At 35.9% G+C, this 25901-nt stretch overlaps 1 protein-coding gene across 16 annotated transcripts in view; it reads left to right on the top strand.

Annotated features, from left to right (window-relative positions):
* The window catches only part of X11Lbeta, an 815486-nt gene that overhangs the window by 332421 nt on the left and 457164 nt on the right, over positions 1 to 25901 (top strand). Inside the window, exon 1 of one of the 16 annotated variants that reach the window (XM_073971801.1) lies at positions 12748 to 12844. The exons of the other annotated variants lie outside the window; for them this stretch is intronic. The gene's annotated coding sequence lies outside the window, so the exon portion shown is untranslated. Of the gene's footprint in view, positions 1 to 12747; positions 12845 to 25901 lie in introns of those variants that run through there. 16 annotated transcript variants of the gene reach the window in all.

The raw sequence follows: 25901 nt of genomic DNA, 5'->3' as shown, positions 1-25901 counted from the left end.
GTTGCTATAATATGCAATTTATTTTTTAGAGGTTTATACGGACTCTTTCTGAGGTAGTATAATTTAGATTTGCTCCCAGATTTTTTAATTTTTTTTTTTGATTTTTTCGCGAAAATAAAAACATTTTTAAGAAATTATGTTGCATCTATGGATGTATATCAAATGCTATTACTGAAATATGCATACATTTTCTCAAAACAACAAATGAGAAATTTTAAAATATGTTTTCTTTATAGGAGAATGAATACCGCTATAACTTTTACGCGCATCGGCCAATTCTGTGAACGCGAACAGATTTGAAACCAGAATTTATTCCTTAATATCTATAACAAAAATGTAGATGTACTCGCAAAATTTGTTTTAATTTTTTTTTTTTCAAATGGAATAGTAAAGGAAATTTTGTTTTTACCATACTATATGCTCGCAAATGACTCGTTTAATGCGTTACAAGTAGAAAAAACATACTTAATATACACTCAATACTATCGTGGAGGAAATAAAAAAAAGTTTGTATTCAGTGGTGTTCATCGTAAAACCCTAAAAGTTATACATAAGAATATTTTTCTTAGAACCACGGGTAATTAGTTAACGCCTTTCATCATTATCATCAGGACGTAGCGCAGAAAAAAATCCCAACACGTGTCTAACAAAACTAATTAAAAATCTCAAGGAATTTTTAATTACTTATTTTCTCTACATGTGAATGTGTATTAGTAGTACTCATATGATAATGTAAGTTGGAAAGAAGAAAACCTTTCTAAAATGCGATGATTAATGATTACTAGTCCACCACCGGAAACCACTATGACACAGAATATATGAAAAATGGCTAAAATGCAAAAAAATACAGAGTATGTTTCATTTTTAATGGTAGGTAGTACTTTCAGACTACGACAGATTTTTATTATGCCTGAGGAGGAAGGTGGATTCCGATTGAGAAAACCATTAGTGAATATGAAATTTTCTATTTCACATGCACATATGTGGGAAATATGTATTTGTTAAAGCTTTTTTGTCATTATAATCTAAATTTGTATGTACTAGTTTTGGAATTTTCGTATCTTTTTCTAAAAGCACTACATTATTTCTATTCAATACTGATAATGAACCGAACCCTGAGTTTCATCATTAAAAGTTAAAATCACTTAACTTGAAAGTAACTTCCTTTACTATTCTCATGATATTATCTTATGCACTTACCCAGCAAACCAAATGTCGGATGTCCGACATATCGAAACAATTTCGGAAGCAAAATCGTTCAGATTTCGTATCGATTTCTATACGATTTTTCGTAGGGGAATTTGTTCAGATTTCGTTCCGATTTCGGAGAAAATGTCGGAGGTAATTTCCCTTCGAATTTGCTAATGTTTTTCTTCCGATTTCGTTACGAATTCGGATCGATATGTCGGAAACAATTTTCCCTTCGCACAGCAACCACCTTTTGTATATATCTAACAAGCAACATTTTAGTTTGTTGTCGAAAAACAAAATGGTTGGTTATAAAATTCGCATATACATTTTTTAAATATTTTAAATATAAATGCAACATATAATAATTCAAGCTAGTGTTGATAGACTCAACATATTCGTACACAAAGTTTACATTGTTCTACTATAACTACAAAATGATAACAACAGTGAAAATCATTAGATATCTTTGAAATTATAATCTTCCAATAAAAAAAATTTATCAATAAAAAAGAGGCATCAGAGAAAAATTTTTTCCTTCGATAATCATACGAAATTATTCCAAAATTGTTCAGAAACCTTTACGAAAGTTCGAAAGGTACCTCAGATTTTCATACGACATTATTCCGAAATCGTTCAGAAATCTGTACGAAAATTCGAAGGAAGAAATTCGAATTCCGAATTTCCCAAGGATTTTCTTCCGATTTCGTTGCGAATTCTAACCGAAATCGATTCGATTTCGCTCCGACATTTCGTTCCGAAATTATGTCAACCACTTCATACAACTTTCGTTAAGATATCGTTACGATTTCGGATCAGATATCGGACGTAACGTCCGAAATTTGTTCCGATTTCGTTACGATATCGGTACGATTGGTTTGCTGGGTACATACATATGCATGTATGTATATGCATTTGCATGATGCCTATTAATGTTCTGATTGTGGCAATTTGAAACATTTGTCTGTTCAATTGGGCAAGTTGGAAGTTTCATAACACAAGAATAAAAAATATTTTGTTACTTATTCAACGAACAAATTTATCCCAAGTTTGCCATACTCTTCTTATCCCTTTACACACGCCTCGATAATGGGCTTGGTTCGAATTGCTATTTGTCTTGTATAGAAATTCCAACATTTGTTAAATTTTTTTGAGAAACGAAAACTTTTTCATTTCAAAAGAAAACGAAAGCAAAAAAATGAAATTCGAATAAAAAATATTTAACTTTTAAGTGCCTGCAACAAACACACACCCTCGGGGTTTTTCCAATGTTATGGAGCTTCGAGACTAAAGAAATGTTTCTAACATTACGACGAGGACATCAACAAAACAGTCAAAGTGACGGAGACGTCATTGACAACAACAATAGAGTAAATCAGTTTTTTGTTTTTGCAAACAATTTTAGCAACGATTATGTCAAAAAAATGTTGCGACAGCACACCCAGGCAGGCGGGCGGAGATATTGTTAAAAAAGAACAGAAAAGAAGTTTCAAAATAAACACAAAGAACATCTAACTTTCGTTGTTAGTCTCAGTTCTTTATTGTCGAGCAATTGCATCGAAAAAAAAAAACTTCAAAATATACACCAGACAAATAGCAAGTTTTTATTCTCTTTGAATTGCTTAAGCTTCCCTCCTGCTACATTTGTTTAATTAAATGGAAATGCAGATGAGTCAAATTGAGAGAGAGTGAAAATGTAGTGATAAAGATACGGCCGAATCACAACTGTGGGTAATTCTAACATGAGTCCAGGGAGATTTTTGGACGTCAATAAAACAGCATTGTTAGTCCCAAAAGATGGGACACATGTACTTATTTTTTTCTTGGAGATACCAAATTTTAATTATCATGGACATAAATTGATTTAAATGTTTACGTATTGTTACGAAAGTAACTGGCATTTTTAGGTTAGTTTGGATGGATTTCTGAACTCCGCCTAGGTCCATCACGTATCTAGCCGGTCCTAAGAGGGAAAGCCGATCAATTCTAAATGGCTGCAGTAGACTGGGCGTCTTGGGAACTAGGAGGTTAACGAACACCTGTCATTTGAAAGGCCGACTTCACCCATGATCCCTTGCCATCACCGTAATAGGTTGGCTTTGGCCAATCTCGTAAGAAATCACTTTATCAATGAAACGTCAACAAATGAAACTGGAACATCCCCATACGACTATGACTTTTGGCTGTAAACAACGGATACTGATTGGAACATGGAACGTGCGTACTCTTTCCGAAACGTCTAGGCTTAACCAATTAAGAAACAAGTGAGCAAAGGCTATAGTAGGTACGGGGCCGACTATGTGATACCCTACACTACTACCTCTGTGGATAATCTTTTCACTCGAAAACATTTCTTTTAGGGAGATACGAAAGTTTTCACCTATCTGGCTTTTATACCAAATGACTTAAGGCGAACTGAGCCAAAATAATAAATATTTAATTTTATATTTGATTACTATCGACATCACCAACATCAATATGCTTCTATCTCTGTGAGAAAATTTCGTGAAGATCCGATCAAAATTCCGAACTGTAGTGTGACGATCCGATCCAAATTGCGACCTGTAGCGTGATTTCCAAAAAATGGAAAAATGGGATGTATTACCGACTATTGCGATATCTTCTTTAGTTGGTCACCTATGCATCATTGTAAAGATGGGATCTTCTGCTTTTATAGTCAGGCTTTGCTTTTGGAAAGTCCCCAACCAAAGATGTGATATTCGTCATTATAATTAAAATCGCATAAATGAAAATTTGGGTTTTATTTGCGACTATTGTGATATCTTCGTTGTTTGATCACCTAATAGAATGCACTTTACATCATTAGAAAGGTGATATTTTCTACTTTCATTGGCAGTCCTGCTTTTGGTATACCCCATATAGAAGCTGCGATATTCGCTTTGGAAAAAACGTTGCCTTTTTATCCAAATAAGTTTTTTGTCCATTATAATTGTTCCACAAACATCCCATAAGGGGCAAGGGAGACTTCTCTCATATCAATGAGTGCACCCCGATTATATGGGACCTACTGTTTATCGCCGAGTCCGAACGGCGTGTGTTAAGACACCACTTGTAGAGAAGTTTTACAAGGCTGAACTACTCAGGAAATGTCGCCAACATTACTGAGGGGTATTTTGCCACCGTTGAAAATTTGATGTTGCCTGGCCTGGGAATCGAACCCACGACCTTCTGTCTGCAAGGCGGGTGTGCATACCATTGCACCACGGTGGCACCCCGTCCATTCCGACACCTAAATATTATCCGACCATCACCAAAATCAATATGCCTCTTCATCTGTGAGACCCCCATTAACCCTCAAAATTTCGTGACGATCCGATCAAAATTGCGACCTGTAGCGTGATTACAAGGTTTAGATGGACAGACGGACGGACACACATAGCCAGATCGACTCAGTTCGTCGAGACATTCATTTTGGTATATATAAGTATGGGTTTACTACCATTATTTCGATGCGTTACAAACTTTTTGGCCAAAACCAACTTATAATACCCTCCCCACACAGTGGTGTAGGGTATAATAAAATTGCGAATTACAACATTAAAATCCCTCATCCAACAAATATTTATTTCTGAGCACCTGCCCTGTTTCGAACCAAATTCGGTATTTTGAAGATTTTAGTGTCATTATAATAATTGTTCCACAAACATCCCAGAAGGGACAAGGGAGACTTCGCTCATATCAATGAGTGCACCCCGATTCATATTAGCACAATGATAAGGGATCGACTGTTTATCGCCGAGTCCGAACGGCGTGTCTAAAAACACCACTTATAGAAAAGCTTTACATGGCTGAAATACTCAGAAAATGTCGTAAATATTACTGAGGTGTATTTTGCCACTGCCGAAAATTTAGTGTTGCCTGGTCTGGGAATTGATCCGCAGACCTTCTTAGTACAAGGTGTGCTTTAGGGTTATGACTTTTTTGCAACCTCATATTCCTATATCATAGCGTGATGAGTTTCTACATAACATTACATAAAATCCTAATAAAAAGGTGATTCGGTGAAAAAACCTCACGCACAAAATGATTTAAAAATTTGAATTTATCAGAATTATGGCCAATTTTTTGGAGTCACTTTAAGCAGGTATATAATTGAAAATAAACTTTAGATTCACATGAGATAACTAAACTGACATAACATTTATTTCTCACTAATTTTCTTTAAATCTGAGAATCATAAAAACGTCAGAAACGCCTTTTTTGAGAGATATAATTTTAACAAAAAATTAAATTCAAAATTTTTTTAAAGTGGTTTGTGCATGACATTTTTCAATATTTGAATGTAATAAACTGTATTTTATTTATTAGTGGGTTGAAGTTTATTCATTCGTGGAACAGCAAATAATTTTTAACACAATTTTTTGTTTTCATTTCATATATATTTTCAAAGAACTATTTTTTTAAATCGATTTGTGCGCGAACTTTTTTTAATTTTCAATGGAATAAAAGTTATTATAGCGATAAATAGGCAAAAGTTCATTCATTCGCGCTACAGGAAATCGTTTTTGAGAAAAAATTTCGAAATGTCATAACCCTAGTGAGCATACCATTGCACAACTCACAATGGAAAAAGGTACCGGTTTATAATAATTGTTCCACAAACATCCCATACGGGACAAGGGAGACTTCTCTCATATCAATAAGTGCACCCCGATTCATATTAGCTCAATGATATGGGACCTACTGTTTATCGCCGAGTCCGAACGGCGTGTCTTAAGACACCACTTTGTAGAGAAGTTTTACATGACTGAAATACTCAGGAAATGTCGCCAACATTACTGAGGGGTATTTTGCCATCGTTGAAAATTTTGATGTTGACTGGCCGGGAATCGAACTCACGACCTTCAGCGTGTAAGGCGGGGGTGCATACCATTGCACCACGGTGGCACCGGTTGAGCGCGCCAAAAATAAAAGTCGATGTTTGTTTGTCCATACTTTGGATAATAACATCTCTAGATTGACAGTTGTACTTCATTCATTATTATATTTAGTAAATTTGTATTTTCACCCATAGAACTGTACCTGCCGATTTTCGGTATTTTAAAGATTTTTACTACATTATCCAACCAAAATGCGCCTTAGATTTAGTATTTAATCTCCGTTGGGGTTATACATACATTCCTGTAAGAATTTTCGGTATAAGTCCACGTTTTATATAGCCCCCATAGAACGGTAACCCGATTTCGGTTACTTTGAAGGTTATAGCCACGTTATCCAACCGAATTAGTTGAAAGTTGCCAGTTGGTCTACGTTGGGAGTATAAAATATTACGGCGGAGAATTGTCGGCACAGGTTTCCGTTTTTAATGGTCCCCATAGAAAGGTACCACCCGAATTCCGCTAATTTTAGATAAAAAATAATAATAAAAACAATTATAAAATATTTTGTTGCAGGTTGTTGCAGCTAAAATTTACAAATTTGTTATAAACTATATGTACTCAAGATAAAATAAAAAATCTACGCGCCATCTTGCGACACCCCCTACTAAATAGCTTTAACAAAGTACACAAGTTGAAAGATAATCGGATGTCACATGTTTAAAGTGTAAAATCCGAGTTACAATAAATAAAATCTTCGGTAGTTGAACATAACCTCTTTTTTCACAGAAAAAAATTTAATTTTTTTAATTTCAAAAGCAATTTTGTTATGGATCAGGATTCGTCCGGGTCATATTTTTTTGTTTATTAAATACGTTAGACATTCAGCTTTTCTATAAAAAAAAATAGCCGCCGAATCCCGCCTATTCCTTAAATACAGCAGTTCAAAGTTAGTTAAAAAATTTAAAAAAAAAAACATTTTTTTTTATTTTATGTTGTTTTTTAAACTATGGAGATACCTAGTTCTTCGGGGGTGAAACTAGTGACCCGTAAATGTCTGTTTGAGCAAATGCAACTACAAAATTTACAATGTTTGGATGAGAAATTGGAGTTTTTAGAAAACCACTTGCTATTGTCTTGCGGAGATACTGTGAAAAGAAAAAAGAACCTTAAGCATAAATTTTCCTACATCAAACACGAATTTAAAAGGAGATGGCTAAAAGCTTATAAATTTGAAGAAGTTTTTATGAAAAACAACCAGAAGTGGCTGGAAGGCACTTTTGAAATACCAGTGCATTCGCTTAATCAACCAGGTCGTCCGAGTAAATCATTTTCGGATTCGAGTGAACGAAGCAAGAGAAGAAAAACTGAGGAAATTCGATCAAATGTTGATGATGAAATGATTATACATGCCGCACAAGTCGTATTGCAAACGAATGGAAAAAGAACTGCCTCAAAATTGTTCAAAGAAATAAAAAATCACCAACAAAGGCTAGTAAATATAGAAAAGCTTATTCCAAGACCAATGAAACAATTGCTCCTTTGACCTTTGAACAGCTACCTGCGCAGAAATTAATTTACAATGCCTAATGGATCATACTATTCTACGGTTATCAATCTATCTGGAAAAGTGTTATCAACCCTTAACGAAATTGAAAGAAATTCATTAACGATAATTTATAAATGGGGGTGCGACGGGTCACAACAAGCACGGTACAAACAAAAATTCTCGGAAGACGCCGAATCCGATGCTAGTATATTTTTGAGTTCTTTTGTCCCACTTCAAATTATTTGTGGTAAAGAAAACAATAAAGTGTTGTGACAAAACCCAACACCATCATCACCACGATTTTGCCGCCCCATCAGATTTCGGTATGTGAAAGAAACTACAGATGTAACAAAAGAGGAAATAAGTTATGTGCAAAATGAAATTAAGAACCTCATTCCTACAAAAGTAAATATAGATGGAAAAGAATTTGCTTATAATCACATTTTAAAAATGACCATGGTTGATGGCAAAGTTTGCAATGCTGTAACCAACACGACCTCAACTAGCCGATGCTATATATGTATGTGGCGTCACTTCCAAAGATTTCAATAATTTAAGCAAAAAGAATGAGATAAGTCCCGATGTTCTTGAGTTTGGAATTTCGGTATTGCACGCAAAAATACGTATATATACGTCGCTACGATCGCAAATTTACTACTAAATTATTACAAGTAAAACAGTATCAGTCGGCTTTGCCGACAGAGATATACCCTCAGCCTGTGTGGATTGAAGTACTTTTTTCCCCAAAAAAATCTTATGTACCTATTAGGGGGGATTTCAAAATTTTGGCCATATGCACGGACAAAAGTATTTGCGGGGATATCGAAAAACATAATATAGCTATATTCGGTTCGAGCTCTCCAGCCACTACATTTGGTGCCATAAGGGGGTTTTTACAACTTTCGGGCTGTTATCTCAAGAAGTATGGACTTACCCCTGAAGAACTTTTACTGCCGTAATTAAGGCAGCGAATGCAAGTTGCTTCAACAAAAATCAAAGTCATTCGAGAGCAGGTCCTAAAGTGAATTTATCCGAAATTTTGTGTGGGAGGTACCCGTAGGAGTGGACAAATATAGTCCATATTCGAACCTATGGTCTATATCTGGTAGATATTGTAGGATGTGTAAAGTATGGACCAAATCGGTCACTCCCATCAAGAGTTATCGGCTGTGAATGAAAGTTGCTACAACAAAAATCAAAGCGATTCGTGAACAGGTCCTAAACTGAACTTTTCCGAAATTTTGTGTGGGAGGTACCCGAAGGAATGGACCGATTGAGTTCATATTGGAGCCTCATCTAAGTCTGGTAGACATTTCACGATGTGCAAAATATGGACCAAATCGGTTATTTCCTTCAAGAGTTGTCGTGCGTACATATTTTCCGAACATTTCCGAACTTTTGTGGGGGAGTTACCGGAAGGAGTTTAACGATATAACCCATCTTCGAACTTAAACTAAGTTTGGACAAAATATTGCGAAAGCCAAATTTTGGACCAAATCGGTTCATCCGTTCGAGAGTTATCGTGCGCACCAGCCAGACAGACATACGTCCAAACATACTTGGGGTCTAAAACCATTATTTCGATGAGGCACATTTTGCCCGTATGAAAGTGTATATACCCTCGTTAGCATAAATGCTGAGGGTATAAAAACCAGTCCATAAATTGTGAACAAAAAATGAAACGTTATTCCGCTCTGGCTGATGTAAAACAAATTATTTTAAATGCCGTTAGATTCTGTGGACAACTTGGATCAATACTGCATCAATAATTTTTAAATTGGCGTATGTGATTTTTTTCATTTTGGGCGCGCTATATCGGTATTTTTTCACTGTGCAACGGTGGCAACGGTTAGCGTCATTATCAAACCAAAATTGCTGATTTGTATACCCTCAGCATTTATGCTAACGAGGGTATATACACTTTCATACGTGCCTCATCGAAATAATGGTTTTAGACCCCAAGTATGTTTACACGAAATGTGTTTCAGACAATTTGAAATTGATTTAGCAATGTCCGTCCGTCTGTCTGGCTGGCTGGTGCTCACGATAACTCTCGAACGGATCAACCGATTCGGTCCAAAATTTGGCTTTCGTAATATTTTGTCCAAACTTAGTTTAAGTTCAAAGATGGGTTATATTGGTCCACTCCTTCCGGTACCTCCTCAAAAATGTTCGGAAAATTTGTGCCCACGATAACTCTTGAAGGGAGTGACCGATTTGGTCCATACTTTACACATCGTAATATATGTACGAGATATAGATCAGGTTCGAATATGGACTATATTTGTCCACTCCTTCGGGTACCTCCCACACAAAATTTTGGATAAATTCAATTTAATACCAGCTCTCGTATCACTTTGGTTTTTGTTGAAGCAACTTGCATTCACTGACTCAATTAAGACAGTAGAAGTTTTTTCAGAGGCAAGTCTATACTTCTTGAGAAAACAGCCAGAAAGTTGTAAAAAACCTCTATGGCACCATAGGTATAAGATGGAATTCGAAGGTGGTGCTTATAGGGCCACTCCTTCCGGTACCTCTCTACCTATCGGTATCCCCGCAAATTTTTGAGCTTTAATCCTATCCATATTTTTGTCGGTTCATATGCCTAATATTTTGAAAAACCCCCTTAATATATAAGTTTTTTTTTTTTTTTGGCAAAAAAACATATTTCAATCCGCACAGGCTGGGGGTATTTCTCCGTCGGCAAAGCCGACTGATACTTTTTTACTTGTTTTATTTAGTCTTCGATGGAGGTATAAGACTTTCTAGAAGAGAATTGTTGTTCCTATTTACTTCAACATAGTTCGTGGTGGAGGGTATAAAAAGTTCGGCTCGGCCGTTCTTAGTTGTTGTTCATGCTTCCTGACATAATGTTGTAAAATCCCATGGTGTACCAACTAATCTGGCTATTTAGGGAAGTCCTCGATTTGGTCCAAAGATGGACTATATCGGTCCACTTCTCCACCAAAAAAGTACAAACATTCAGGCTTAAGAACACACTAAGACCCGTTTTATTTCGGATGTTTCTTGCATGGTTTTCAAATTAACATACTTAAGCGTTCAGAACAAAATTTTTTATGATACTTCAAGTTTGCCTACAATATTCATATCCAAATCGTACTAAATTTACTACTATTTCGTACTTTTCGAACATTTATAGTTTGAATTTCCGAAAACCGTTTCATGGATCTTGTATTCTCTTCATCAGTGACCCCCATTCCAAATTTCAGGGTTCAAGCTCTATTCGTTCACCCAAATCCAAATTGTATTAATTTAGTACACTTTAGGACATTTCGACCTTTCTTACTATTCATCAGTGACAATCATTCCAAATTCCAGGATTCCAGCTCTACCCGTTCAACCAAATCCAAATTGTACTAAATTTAGTACCATTTAGTAGTTTTCGTACACTTATAGTTCAAAATTCGAAAAGCCTTTCATTGTTACCTAATTCCAAATTTCAGGATTCCAGCTCTATCCGTTCACCCAAATCCAAATTGTACTAAATTTAGTACTTTTCGTACGCTTATTGTTCGAAATTCCAAAAGCTTTCATTGTTACTCTTTATCAGTGATCCTCAATCCAAATTTCGGAATTTCAGCTCTATCAGTTCACCCAAATCCAAATTGTATAAAATTTAGTACCATTTAGTACTTTTCGTACACTTATAGTTCGAATTTCCTTTCATTGTTATTTTTCATCAGTGTCCCTCATTCCATTCCGTTCACCTAAATCCAAATTGTACTAAATTTAGTACCATTTAAAACTTTTCGTACACTTATAGTTCGAAATTCCAAAAGCCTTTCATTTTTACCCTTCATCAGTGACCCTAATTCCAAATTTCAGGATTCCAGCTCTATCCGTTCACCCAAATCCAAATTGTACTAAATTTAGTACTTTTCGTACGCTTATTGTTCGAAATTCCAAAAGCAATCCAAATTTCGGAATTTCAGCTCTATCAGTTCACCCAAATCCAAAATTTAGTACCATTTAGTACTTTTCGTACACTTATAGTTCGAGTTTCCTTTCATTGTTACTTTTCATCAGTGACCCTCATCCCAAATTTCGGGATTTCAGCTCTATCCGTTCACCCAAATCCAAATTGTACTACATTTAGTACTTTTCGTACACCTATAGTTCGAATTTCCAACAACCATTCATTGTTACTCTTCATCAGTGACCCTCATTGCAAATTTCAGGATTCCAGCTCTATCCGTTCACCCAAATCCAAATTGTACTAAATTTAGTACCATTTAGTACTGTTCATACACTTATAAGTCAAATTTCCAAAACCCCTTTGGTACATATTTCTAACTCCCCGTCAGTTACCCCAAGTTTCAGAATTTTAGTCCCAATTTACATTAGGCAAGTTTACTTGCGGCGTGTCACAGTTTGTGGGAGAGACACGTTAGGGGAATGGAAATTGGAAAAAGCTGTTCGTACCGGCAATTTTTATATTTTTCGTTTTTTACATTATTTCCAATGTTTTCAAAACAAAACATGCCGAAACTGAATTGCCTGTATAAACTCAAGAGGCAAGTTTAAAAGAGAACGAGAAAAATTGCCGCAAGGAAAATCGCCTAATGTAAATTGGGACCTAGCTCTACCCGTTTGACCAATACAAAGGGTATCTTATTTAGTACCTTTTAGTACCCTTCTAGTTCGAATTTCCAAAAAACCAAGCCTTCTGTCACCCCTACACATCAACAACAACACCCACTCAAAATTTCAAGTTTCAAGCTGTCAGTGAGTCACTCACCTCACCGCTACTTTATAGTTATAGATTTATCAGTTATACAGCAATGCCTCTGCGTTTGTTTATGAACATTAGTTTCGCAAACTACAATTTGTCTAGTCCTTAGTTTCATATCTTTGATCTTAATTTATTCAATTCTCTTTTCATAAATTTTAGCCAATATTTGTAGACCTTTATAGATTGAGCTTCCCAAGTATGGACATCTAACCTTCCAATGTGTGTTTTGCAATAATGTCTTAATTTATTAATAAAATATTATAAATATTAGTAAATATTTTATTCAGTTCACAAACTCATTCCCTCCCCCCATTTTTATATAGAAATTACCTTCGTTTTAATATGATAATTATATTCATAGATTATTTCTATCCTTTTGTCTCTTTCCAGGTAAATTTGATGCTGGTTATTATCAAAGAGATTATGTTCGAAATCCAAACTGACCATTCATTATTTTGCAAATGTACGAGACACGTGCACTCACACAATTGGGAGTGATTGTTAAACTAAATACCGGTAAGAACCCATTCACACAAGATAATGTCAAACAAATGTCCTTGTTAAAGGATAAGAACAAATTACACAAACAGACAAATTATTGCCATTGTCATTGTGTGACTGCATACCTGGACATTTCCTCTTTGCCATTGGGCATTTGTAATGAATGAATGCAATATCAATATTAACCATATTTGAAATGTTCTAAAAGGACATCCTGCACTGAGGAAAAGGATATAGTTGGGATACCAACATTTCAATTTGAGGTTACAGATGCATTGTGAGATATTTCTATATTTATTGATGACAATTCCCATTTGACCAACCCCTCTGTCGTATTGTCCTTTATATTTGATTTCATTTTATAATTCCATGCAGGTGTTGTAACCTGAAAGACACAACAGCCGTTTGGTGTGGTTTAAATTTATTAAACATTTGTGGTTTGGGGTAGGAAGAATTGGAATAATAGAAACGATGAGGATGCTCATTATTTTTAATGAAATCATAGAAAAGAATTGTGGTTTTTGCAGGCATATTGAAGGAAAAGGTTGTCATTATTATAATTTGTAACGAAAAGTTTGGTGACAATTTTCCAATGTGGTAAAGTATCGACTGGCTTTAATGAAATTGGATACAAATTGTAGTCCAGTCAAAATAGTCATGGAAATAGCAAAAATTCCCACAAAGATAGGGTTTGCCATTATAAGTAACGTCCTAAAAGTCCCCATCGATCCTATGTGTGCAAACGAAGTTATTCAGGATGAAAGGTAATTTTTTGAGACCTTATTCTGTTTTTTTTTATTTTCTCAAAAACGGTAAGACTTGTCAGCAATCGACTAAAGTTAAAGATATAGGCTTAACAATTTTCTACAAGAATGATCTTTATGACTTTTCAGTAGGAGCCACCGTTCTTGAGATATTGTGATATAGGTGTCAAATTACACATGTGAAGAAGTAAGTCACGTAAGAACATCATGAGGCGGACGCCATGTGTTACGTATATCTATAAGCTTTTAAACGGTTTATTAGAACCCGGTCTAACCCGGTTTTAAATCTGCCGCCCATGAAAGTTATATGCGTTTCCCTCATAAGTGCATATAAATAATGTGTTTTTTAGAACCGCTATATTTCAAGAATGGTTCCTTCTAGGAAAAAATTTTAAAGAAAAAAGATATAGAGAATTTTTTCTGTCTACAATATTTGCTCTAGTCACTTTTTGATTATACCCACCATTTTCAAGCAAAAATCCGAAAACCTAAAAATCCCCAAATTTTGACCTTTGACCCTGAATAACTGTTTTTGCATACAGGGGATTGATGGGGACTTTTAGGACATTGCTTCTAATGGAAAACCATAGCTCTCCCCCAAAATTCAGCTTTGAGGAAATGTTTGATTTTTCAATGTCTATTTTGACTGGACTATTAGACGAGAATAGTGACTAGAGATATGTACGGAATGGTGTGATGGAAACTTTATTTACTTAGGTGGAAGTATGTATAAGCACGCGGATACTTTACACTACTTGTCTTATCTGAATATCATGCGTGGCTTATGTCTCAGTAAATGTGCCTTTTAGGAGCGCTTTAGCATTACATTACTACGGTTGTTTGATACCATGTAACGTGATTCCGAATCTGGGGCGAAATACTGTAACTCTTTAGCGATTTTACATATTTTAAAATTTTTCCTCGTTTGAAAGCAATATCAAAAGTTTTCCTTCGATTTAAATTCCTTCAAAATCCGTTATTATTTTTTTACTTTATTATTTTCAGTTTTTATTGAAAAGTCTTAATTCGGTGATAATACGAACAAGTAAGAAAGTATTACTCAGCAGTGCCGACAGAGATATGTATTACCTTCAGCCTCGGAGCTAAAGAAAACAAGTAAAAACGACGTTAAGTTCGGCTAGGCTGAACTTGTTATACCCTCCACCACGAGTTGTATTGAAGTAAAATGGAACAATTAGTTTCCTTTCGTTTATGAAGAAGACTAATTTCCGAAAGTTCGGAAGAACAATGTGGCTAACCTTCAAAATACCGAAATTCTACAAATTTTTATACCTACAAATTTCTGGCGGAAAGTTTTTAGACTCAAAGAAGACTAAACACCAAATTTCCGATATTTCGGCAAAACCTTAAAAATTCCGAAAATCAAGAGGTACACTTCTATGGAGTGGACCTATACTGATAATTCTCTCGTGGAATATTTCATAGCCCCATGGAAGACAAAATAACAAATTTCAGTCTTTCGGTGGGATATTGACGTCAACCTTCAGAATTACTAAAATCGGGAAGCACCGATTTGTCGAAACGTGGACCTATACCGACGAATTTCAATCAGAAAGGCTCTTACCTCCAACAAAGACTAAGTACCCAATTTCAGCCATTTCGGTGTAATAATGAGGCTAAAACCTTCAAAACACCGAAAATCGGGAGGTATCTTTCTATGGGGGCTATATGTAAGCGTGGACCTATACCGGAAAATTTCATATGGAAAGTTTAATATCCCAAATAAAGACTAATTACTAAATTTCAGCCATTTCGTTTTGACAATGAGGCTAAAATCTTCAAAATACCGATAATCGGGAAATGCCGTTCTGTGAGGGCTATATGAAGGCGCGGAACTTTACCGACAAATTTTGTATGGAAAATTTTATACCCCAAATGAAGACCAAATACCAAATTTCAGACATTTCGGTGAATTATTGTGGCCACTATCTTAAGAATACCGAAAATCGGGAGGTACCGTTCTGTGGGGGTTATATCAAAACGTGGACCGATATTACCGATCCAAACATCCTTGGAGTAATAGATACTTCTATACCTAATTACTAGGCTCTATATTAAAAATTGCGAGCTGTATCTTGATTTCAACAGACGGACATGGTTATATCTATGGGCGGGGACGACGCTCCGGAACTGGACCATCTTAACGACAGTTTGAACAGACAGAGCCTTGTACTTCTCAATTTAATTGAGGAAGCGTTCCCTTGACACTCAATTTGGGAAAAGTTATCGCTGACTGAGGAGGAGGAAGATATGGACGCGACAGTGATCCATGTCCCTACCTCTAGTCTAGCTAATCACCACCCATCCGGTGATGCTTTGGTGTCGGACAATTCCGACAAACCTCTGCTTATAAGGCAAAAAGCAGCGCGAGCGAAGAACCTGTCGAAAAAATGGACGATTTGCTGAATCCACAGACCTCCACTTCTGCAAAAGCCAAGGAAACAAGAGACAGAAAATCATATCGAAGGGCAACTAATTATTGCAATCAGTATGCCAATAAGGACCCCAATACCATCAGCGTAAGGGAATTTCAGATGATACGGTCTAACCTCAAGTACGTGAGGAAATTTGAAAGTGAATATCCTCACGTACCAAAAGGGGAAGTGCGTGGCAGTAAAATCCCTACGTCAAGAGCGGGAGTAACCCCCATCGAAAACTCCAAAGAGGTGACGATGGGAGGAGATTTCAGCTCTGATAAGGATACCCCTTCGACCGATATGTCCCATCTTCGAACTTGAACTAAGTTTCGTCAAAATATTACGAAGGCTAAATTTTGAACCGAATCTGAGGATCTGTTCGAAAGTTATCTTGTGCTCCAACCACTACACACGGTGTCAAGGGGTTTTTTGCACCTTTCAGACTACTTTCTCAGGATGTATGGACCTTTTTGCACCTTTCAAGTTATTTCGAAGTGCAAATTTTGGTTCGAATCGGTTGATCCATTCCATAGTTATTGTGCGCACCAACCAACCAGACAAACGGACGGACATCAACTCCAAATAATATGAAACAGATTTCGTCCAAACAAACTTGGGGTCTAAAACCGTTATTCCGATGAGGCACATTTTGCAAGTATGAAAGTGTAGCATAAATGCTGATGGTGTAATTTGCAACATTTTTCAACCGAACTGCTTATAATTTAACATTTGAAGTTTCCAGTGTTCACAAATTTTCTCAACTAAAAGTTGTCAACATAGGTCCATGTTTTGGAACAGCTCCTTTACACAGGTACATAAGTCCATGTTTTGGTATAGTTCCCATATAACGGTACCTGCGGATTCTGGTTATTTTGAGGGTTTTAGCTACAATTTTTAGCCGAATTAACTGTAATTTGACATTTGAGGTTCCAAGTGGTCACAACACTTTTCCACCAAAAATCCCCAATGTGTTTTGGAGTTTGATACATTTTTTCACTGAACTACCCGATTTGGTTCAAACTTTGGATCTCGTATTATTTTGTCCAAATTTAATTTAATTTCGAATATGGTCCATATCGGTCTTCTCCTTAGGGTACCTCTATCTTTAAAGTTCAACATTTTTGTTTAAGTGCAGTTTACGGTATATTCAAACACCCATTGGAAATTTATGTCTATGCCACTCCTTGTGGTCCTGTTTATGTTTTTCGTATGCAAGTCCACGCTTCATAATATAGTAATTCAAAAGCTCTAAGTTATACGGTGACCAACTGAAATAACTGGTGGGCGTGATATCTAACGAAAAGAAATGAATCCCCAACTACAATCCACTTCCTAATTGGTCGATCCATTACTTGCGGTACCACCTGCGCAACACTCTTAAGCTTTAATACTAATATATATTTTGTCGCCACAAAAAGGGCCACAAAGTCTGAAAACATAAATAATTATTGGAGAAAAGGATTTTCGTTGCGTAGCCGGTATTCGATTCGATATTGTCAATATGTGAAAGTTTCAATTCACGCAGTCTGAGTGTATATATATTTGTCGGCAAAACTGACTGATACTTTTTATACCCTCCACCATAGTATGGAGGTATAATTAAATTTATCGTTCCGCTTGTAGCACATCGAAATATTTATCGGAGACCCTATAACAGGGTAACATTCAAAGTCGATATAACCATGTCCGTCTGTCCTTCCGTCTTTTGAATGAAGATACAGCACGTAAATTTTAAGATAGAGCTTTATAATTTGGTATAGAAATTTCTATTGCCCCTAGGATGTTTGGTATTGCAAAAAGGTTATATCGGTCCACGTGTAGATATAGCCCCCATAGAACGGTAATACCCGATCGTCGGTATTTTGTAGGTTTTAGCCTCATTATCACACCGAAATTGCTGAAATTTGGCACTTGGTCTTCATTTAGGTTATAGAACTTTCCATATGAAATTTGTAGGTATAGGTCCACGCCTTCATATAGCACCCGTAGAACGGTAGCTCCCGATTTCCGAAATTTTGAAAGATGTTGGCCGCAATAATCCACCAAAATTTTAACTTTTTGAAGGTTGTGGCCTTAATATTACTCCAAAAGGGGTGAAAATTGGTATTTAGATTGGTATAGATCGACGTTTTGATATAGCCCCCATAGTACCTCCCGAATTTCGGTATTTTGAAGTTTAGCCACTTTTTTACCGAAATTGCTGAATTTAGTCTTCTTCATAAGCGAAAGAAAACTAATTGTTTAATTTTACTTCAATACAACTCGTGATGGAGGGTATAACAAGTTCGGCCTAGCTTAACGTCGTTCTTACTTGTTTAACTTATTTTATTGAATCTCTTGTTATTAAAAACATCCTAAATATTGGCCTAAATTTGTTCCCAGTTACCACTGTGCTCAACAAGAATCTTCTACTGCTATTTAATGCCAATGCCATTATTTTTCGGTATTTCAAATTTTGAAAACGAAGAATACATTTCATACCCAACACCGGATGCTATTTCCTCACCTTTCGGCAGATGAATTAAGGGGGCAGGAGTGGGGAAGTATTTTAGAAACGCAAAACCACATTATGATTGCATGGATCCACACTTGAATGCTGATGCGTTTGTTATCTGACCGAGTGTGGTTAAAGCGGGGGGTAGGTAGGAGGTGGGTGTGGAAAGTGGCAAACAAACATGTTTGATGCTCCTTCTTCTTAGTTTACTTCAACATCCTACCGATATGGAAAAGAATTCCAAAACAGGTGAATTTGCACACCCACAATGTGAACAGCGTGTTCGTTTGTGTGTGTTCTGTACATTTAAAGGTGTTTATCTGTGTTCCTAAGACAGTTACACACATCCATAATTATCTTAAAAAACCCAAGGATATATTACCCCAGCTCCATGTCGTTACATACATACATACATATTCATTAATCTTGAGGCCATTGTTAAGGTTTTTTGCTGGGGTTTCGAAAATTCACCCACTTCCCCCAAATTCTTTGGGGTAAAGCGTTTTTTTCACTTGACATAGTATACACGAACAAACGAGCAAACATACCAATGGTTTGTGAAAATGAGTGTGGGTGTGTGCGAAAGAAAGTGTGTTATTGAGTCGATGTTTGTTTTGTTATCCACAATTGTGTTGATCTATGCATTTTAATGAAAATAAAGTGAAAAATACTCAGGTGAGATATTAGAATAATTTTACCTTCAGTGAAAGTTGTGGGGAAAGGGAGATGTATATCAGAACACTTACTTACATTACTTTGATGAATACAAACTATTCCCAAATTATAACAAAGATTTAATGCTGCATACGTGAGGTGAGATATAATCGTTTTTAAGAAGAAAATACACAAAGGGAAACATAATTTCATATTTTTTCCATAACAAGTTTTTGCCAAAAAAGAGAAGGGCGTAATAGGATTAAAAAAAGCTGTTCTATTCATAAAGATTATTAGGAGGACCGAATGAGTTCAATGTCCATGGATTTTGTAAAGAATAGCGGGTCTAGTGTGAAAAGATCAATAAATGTGGATGTTTTGTATTTTAAGAGGAACAAAACCTGTTTAATTTATAGGTAGTTAGGAAGGCCAATATCGGATTTTTAAAAATATTTGGAGGACAGAATGAGGCCAATAATTATGAGCAAACAAGTACGAACGGTGTTAAGTTCGGCCTTCACCAAGAGTTGTATTTGTTTCCTTTCGTTAATCGAGAACATTAAATACAAAATTTCAGCAATTTCGGTAAAACAATGTGGCTAACCTTAAAAATACTGAAATCCAAGAGATACCGTTCTATGCGTGCTATACCAAAACGTCGATCTATACCGACAAATTTCTTGCCGAAAGTTTTTAGACTCAAATGACACTAAATATCAAATTTCCGATATTTCGGTAAGATAATGTGACTAAAATCTTCAAAATAACGAAAGTCAAGAGGTACGTTTCTATATGGGATATACAACGACCTATACTGATAATTCTGTTCTGGAATAACTAAAATTAGCTCATGGAAGAATAAAAAAGTTCATTCATTTCGGCGGAATATTGACTACAAAATCTTCAGAAAAAAGTAAATCGGGAGGTACGTTTCTATGGGGACTATAGAAAAACGTGGACCTATACAGACGAATTTCAGTCGGAATGGTGTTTGTGGACACAACTTTACAAATACCGAAAATCGGGAGGTACCGTTCTAATGGGCCTATATTAAGGCAAGGATCTGTACCGACAAATTTCATACGGAAAGTTCTTTTTGCGGCAGGAGTTGTATAAGTGTTGCATAACTTTGTTCGCACACTTACAACACTGGTTGCTTCGGACAATGCTGATTGGAGATTCGTCTTTTCTTCAGTGGGGTTTCAAGCATTAGAGAGCATTTTGGTAGTCATTCAGAGCCACAAAATTTTCAGCGTGGAACAATTGACTGCTCTGCCAGTGATCATCCAATGAGTAAGAAATGAATGAAGAGATGTGTAACAACCTGTTCCGGATTTAAGGCAGACGTGTACACGAGCATCCAGTGATGTTGCTGCAAGATTCCCTTACCCCCTGTTTATGTATTTCGAAACGTAAATGTGTGCGCACGACACACACCCAAACATTAGTTTTAGAAATATTATTTCCTTCGCTTTTGCTTCAAAACAAACAAAAAAATTGAAAAACACACTCAAATTTGGTAGTTTTTCTTGCGCATTCATTTGTTAGTTCAGCGACATATAGATGTTTGTGATTTTTTATTATTTGCTAATAATATATTTAATGCACGATTGATTTTACTTCAGTTATTCACACAAGACTTCAGTTAGTTTACACATTACTTCTTTACTTACACTTACGGTTTAAGATCGCGTTATAATTCACAACTAAACTCCCAGCCGCTCCTTTCCCGTATTTATGTATATGTGCCCCAATGCTTTATAGACTGTGCTAGTCCCCTGAATCTGGGAGGTTCTACAATGTTCATGCGAAATGCTAACCGATTGGCAAATATATACATGTAGGCACATACAGACCGGTGAGTGCAAACAACTAATGGGGCTGTGGTAGTAAATAAGTTAGAAGAGAAGGTGTTACAATGTCACAATGCAGAAGCATAATTGAATAGCCAAAATAAATAGAAAACAAGTAGGAACGGCGTTACGTTCGGCCGGCCGGATGGCCGCGAGTTGTATTGAAATAAAACTGAAAAATTATTTTCCTTTGTTTTATGAAGACGACTAAATACCAAATTCCAGCAATTTCGTTAAAACAATGTGGCTAACTTTCAAAAAACTAAATCCGGTAGGTACCGTTCTATGAGGGCATTCACAAAACGTCGATCTATACCGACAAATTTCTGGAGTAAAGTTTTTAGGCTCAAAGAAGACTAAATACCATATTTCCTGAATTTCAGTAAGATAATGTAGTTAAAACCTAAAAAATTCCGTAAATCAAGGGGTATGCTTCTGTGGGGGATATAGGAAGACGTGGACCTATACTGATAATTCTTTTCTGGGACATTTTATAACCCCATGAAAGATTAAATAACAAACTTTAGTCATTTCGGAGGGATATTGACGTCACATCTTTCACAATTACGAAAATCGGGAGGGGCTATATCGAAACGTGGACCTATACCGACGAAATTCAGTCGGAAAGGATTTTACTTCCAACGTAGACTAAATACCAAATCTCAGCCATTTCGGTGGGTTGTTGTGGCCACAACCTTCAAAACACCGAAAATGGGGAGCTACCGTTCTATGGCAAATTTAATTATACCCTCCATATTATGGTGGAGGATATAACAAGATTATAACAACAAGAGCTAAGTAAACAGTGCAAATTAAAACTAAGCGATAAATTCATAATTGTAGTAAACTCCATACAGTTGTTGTTGCAAAACTGAAAAAGAGAAATAAAATTCAGTATGTGTCTCCGAATGGAGATTTTTTCACGATTTTTAAGACAAATAGGTGATCTTTATTTTAGATTTATATTTAGTTTTAAACGCAAATTCTTTAAATATTTATAGGACAGCCGCCCAAATTCCTTCTAAAATAAAAATCGAACTGTTGCAAAATAACAGTTTCATTATTTGACTATAGATAACGCTACTAACCATATTGCCACCGCTAAACAAATCATCAACTTTGAAATTTGAAAATCCACTAGAAGTTTGATATACCCAAACTTTTATCCACTTTTAAAAAAAGAAGATATAAAGGAACAGATAAAAGCTACTGCCAAGTAAAGAAATTTTCTCTCATTTGTAAGTGCCAAATATTTATGCACTCAAGTAAATAACCCGCCTTTACCATATCAAACACTAACTTATGTGCATCAAATAAATTCTGTTTTTTTTTTCTTCCTCCGAAGATTAAGAGTCGTTTCAACTTATAAAACTTTGTTACTTTAAAGTAAAGTAAAATAAAATTTTCTTGACACACTAACCAACACGCACACTTTGAAATGTCCGCGTGCGTGCATGGATGTGGGTGTATATTAAGAAATGTTCTTCCTTTATTCGCCAGCATTCCGGCATATCTCTCTTTCGTTTTTCATTGTCAACATAACGAATAGCAGAAACAAAATTCAAGGAAGTAGTATTTTATTCATTGTGTGTGAAATATTTATTGTAGAAATACTTTCTTAAAATTGTCAGGCAAGAGGAATAAATTTTATTGTAACATATTCTCATACCGTTGCTCTATACGACAATTGTGTAAAGTTTGGTATGGGAATGTAAATTGAAAATGCCTGGAAATGCAAGGAAATTGAATACGAATGAACATTTAATTTCCATGGGTACAATTATAAGTATAACCATTTTACCCTCAGCCTTTAGGCTAAAGAGGATAATCACATATTCATAAGACCAACATGTGCTTCATCGAAATAATGGTTTTGGATCCCAAGTATACATACATATGTTGCCATACACATCCCCGAAGGAATACGGGAGACTTCTCTTATACCGATGTGTGCACACCGATTCATACGTGCTAAGCATTGCACCACTGTGGTTTGCAATCCCACGTATATTTGGACGAAATCTGTTGCGGAGAAATTTGAGTCGATTTAGTCATGACCGTCCGTCTTTCTGTCTGGCTGAAGTGCATGATAACTCTCGAACGGATCAACCGATTCGGTCCAAAATAATTGGAGAAAACTGAAATCAACTTCGAAGGTGGGTAACATGGGGTACCTCCCCAAAAAGTTTGAACATTTTCGCTAAAATGGTGAGCACTATAATCGATTTGGTCAATACCAGACAGAATATTTCTACCAGACATAGATCAAGTTCGAATATGGAAAATTTGTGAAAAGAGCAGTTTAGGACCTCCTCTCAGATCATTTTGATTTTTGCAACAGGTTGTACTCAGGTCCCTTATCACGACTATACAAGTTTTTTTTTACCCTCCACCATAGTATGAAGGGTATATTAAGTTTGTTTTTATACCCTCCACCATATGGAGGGTATAATTAAATTTGTCATTCCGTTTGTAACACATCGAAATATTCGTCGGAGACCCTATAAAGTATATATATTATGGATCAGCATAAAATTCTATGTCGATTTAACCATGTCCGTCTGTCAGTCCGTCCGTCTGTCTGTTGAAATCAAGATACATCTCGCAATTCTAAAGATAGAGAGTCAATATTTGGTACAGAAGTTTTTAGTACTTGCAGGATGGTTGGTATTGAAAATGGGATATATCGGTCCACGTTTTTATATAGCCCCCATAGAACGGTACCTCCCGATTTTCGGTATTTTTAAGGTTTTAGCTTCATTATCCTACCAAAATCGCTGAAATTTGGTATTTAGTTATCGTTGGTTGTATAAAACTTTCCACCTGAAATTTGTTGGTATAAGTCCACGCATTCATATAGCCCCCATAGAACTGTACCTCCCGATTTTCGTAATTCTGAAGATTGTGACGTGAATATCCCATCGAAATGACTGAAATTTGTTATTTAGTCTTCTATGGGGTTATTAAATATTCCAGAAAAGAATTATTAGTGTAGGTCCACGTCTTCTTATATCCCCCATAGAAGCATACCTCTTGATTTTTGGTCTTTTCTACGTTTTAGCCACATCTTACAGAGATTTTGGCATTTGTCTTCTTTATAAACGAAAGGAAACTAATTGTTCCATTTTACTTCAATACAACTCGTGTTGGAGGGTATAACAAGTTCGGCCCGGCCGAACTTAACGTCGTTCTTACTTGTTCTGTTTATAACACATCGAACTAATCATTTGCGACCCTATAAAGCAGGGTTTCGGAGTCTACTCCAAACCAGGCTTTTCCGACTCCGACTCCGGGTCGACTCCGAGTGTAAATTCCTATACCACTAAAAATTAATAAAATGTGTACAAATTTTTAACTTTTTCCTATGTTTCGGCCCATATAGCCAAATCTTTTGTGTTTTCATAACAAGGACAGCAAAGACCAGTTCTTCATCGATCGATTGTGTAAAAAATATTCGATTTTAGGGAAGTAATGGATAGAAAAAGTCAAATTTTCAATTGTTGGTTTAAAATGGAAGTTTTTGGTCATAAACGGGCATACACAATTTGAAAAAAATTGATCGATGAATTACTAGATTTTGATGCTTTAACTAGATTTTCATTGAATCACCTAATAATTAAGATTTTATCTAATCTTATGTAAAAGTTCATCAAAATATGATATGGGGTTGTAAAAAGGTCTACTGTGTTATGTCCATCCGAATTTCATACTTAGTTAATTCATACGAAATGTACCGAAATACATAAACATACGGGTTTGTATACCCTATACCACAATGTGGAAAAGGGTATTATAAGTTTGTTTTGGTAAAAATTCATGTAACACCGCGAAATATTCGTCGAAGACCCCCAATGTGGTATACCAATCTTCATATCTCGACGATATAAAGCGATTTTGAGATGTGTGGCCGTCCGTCCGTCCGTCTGTCCATTATAAATTGTAAACACGCTCCTGGCCGCAATTATGGACCGATCGTCACGAGGCCGGGTTCAGATCAGGCCGGGTTCAGATCAGAATAGATCCCTATTCTTATTGGTGATGATCGTGAAATATTTAGCGGGTGAAATGGACCAAAAACATAATATTTATCCAATTTTCTAGCGGCTCTGTAGGTTTCAATAATAGTCCGATCAACGCGTAATTTTAAATAAGGTTAGAGTATATGACAAAGAAGAAGCTTGCTATTTGAGATGGCGATCGGATAATATTTAGAGGGTTAAATGGACCAAAACTTTTGTGTGAAAATTGTGAAAATTTTTAATATACAGTGAGATATACTTAAAAGTGGAACGCTTTACCTTTCAATTGATGCCAATTATGTTGGTGTGCATGATCAGATAACAGAGTTACAGCCTAATATATTCCGTTATTTGTTTGTAGTGTAATAATAAATTCGCTAGAAGTCGCAATTATACATCAATAGTCACGAAATTTTGCACCGGGTAAGAGTATAGGTCGAAAAAGATGCCTACAATTTTGAATGATGATCTGATATTCTTTAGCGGGTGAAATGAACCATTACTTTTGTATGAAAAATATAAAAATTTTATTGTTGGTCGATATTTTGATTCCTTGAGGACATATATATTTCGCAAATTAGACTACATATGGAAAAAATACTGACCTTTCCTCTGATGTAAATTGCAATAAAGTGTTTGCTAGATAACGGGCCTACTGCCTAATATATAATGGGTTCTGTGTAGAGAACCACATTTTTATCACATGCTACATATTTAGCGATGTGTGTCCGTCCATTAAAAATTGTAAACTAGCTTAAGGCCGCAATTATGGACCGATTGTAACGAATTTTTTTAAGGAAGTTGGGTTCGGGCCAGAATAGAAATGAAATCTTCAGGGAATGAAATGGAC

Source organism: Musca autumnalis, unplaced genomic scaffold, assembly GCF_047663935.1.
Source record: "Musca autumnalis isolate F117 unplaced genomic scaffold, ASM4766393v1 scaffold_3, whole genome shotgun sequence".
Lineage (NCBI taxonomy): Eukaryota > Metazoa > Arthropoda > Insecta > Diptera > Muscidae > Musca > Musca autumnalis.
The sequence above is the reverse complement of the archived record's forward strand: the minus strand, read 5'-3'. Positions and strand labels throughout refer to the sequence as shown.